The sequence below is a fragment of the Coenobita brevimanus genome, chromosome 7, assembly GCF_032717465.1.
Source record: "Coenobita brevimanus isolate Jiangsu-jjx chromosome 7, ASM3271746v2, whole genome shotgun sequence".
NCBI lineage: Eukaryota > Metazoa > Arthropoda > Malacostraca > Decapoda > Coenobitidae > Coenobita > Coenobita brevimanus.
The window spans coordinates 9,322,370-9,323,859 of NC_136960.1; positions in this window are offsets into that span (position 1 = coordinate 9,322,370).

A 1,490-nucleotide genomic window follows, 5' to 3' on the forward strand; every position below is an offset into this window, starting at 1 on the left:
TAATTGTATCTAAAAGCCTTAGAGCTGAAGGAGATATTTAAAAAACTTTATTGAATGACCTTTGAGCGGAGTGAATTAAAAGAAGAAGCGGCACGGGTCATTAGGATCGTAGAACGGAAGGTGTTAAAATTTCAGAGGAGTTCAGAATGCGAGGGGTGAACTCGCCAGGACCCCCATTCTCTCTCTCTCTCTCTCTCTCTCTCTCTCTCTCTCTCTCTCTCTCTCTCTGTACATATATATATGTATATAAAATTTTACCCTAGTGACGTAAACCACTCAAATTTACATAAACACATTAACCTTGTCGCAGCTCCTGTATGTTTTCGTGTTTCATTTATGGATAACACTAGACGATTTTTTGGTATAGTGAGAACTCCTAACAGTCAGTGGCTACTATAAGGTATTTCGATCATGGTATAGTTAATTCACATTAACTTGGCTTAGATTTTCATCCTTTTGCAGCCTATTTTGCGTAGCTGTGTGGCAGAAAAAGGCAATATTGTTGCCCTGCAAGCTTTCTATAGCACTTTTTTCGTGACTAGCATCATATTCTAGCGTTACTCTGTTGTTAAAACCCAACATTCAGGATGTAACGATGGCAGTTTTAGGCCAATATAAAGTAAACAGTATAACGCCAAACGCTTTTGTTCTCTTGAGAATATTCATAGCAGTCTGTGATTTATAAATACTCTCTAGTGGGACGTTTATTTGCTTTAACTGATATAAACAAGCTAACATCAGATTGCATTGTTGAGAAATCCAAGCAGTCAAACAGCTAAAATAAGGGACATGTTAGGCTATGTACATCAGAATATTGAAAGTTAGGTAGGATATAAGGACTATGTGATACAATAATTCAGACGGAAGAAAATTTGAGATATCTTTTATTTTTCCATGCACTGACTCTGAACCTCTGAGGGAAACACGATTATGAGATTCTCGTGGCCCTCCATCTCAATGCACGGAAAGGCGGAACGAAAGCATAAGTGCTGGCCTGTGTAGTTCCTTAGGTTTGGGCAGAGATAGTTTTTGCATGTGTGTGTGTGTGTGGGTGGGTGTGGGTGTGGGTGTGTGTGTGAGGGGAGGGGAGGATAGTGACCTTGTGTTGTTGAAAGCAATAATTTCTTCACCACTATCCCGGGCAGCGGATTAGGCACACTTAAGGTTTTATTCCGATGAACGCCAAATGATTTTATTCTAGCAAGGAAAATTCCTGCCTTTAAAAAGTTAATCGTAGTGTTCATATTTTCGTTCTCATTTACCCCATTTTCTCTATCACCATCATCATCATCATAATCATCATCATTACTCTTTTATCGTCGTCATTACCATGGATTTTTTTTTTTTTTTCTCACGCCTCTTCCTCCTGTTTCTTCTGCTTTCTTTCTCTCGTTTTCGCATCATGAGAAGAGAACAAAGACAGACAGACAGATAGAGGGAAAGACAAACAGTTCTCGAATGACCTTTAAAGTTATAATGAGGCGGGTAAT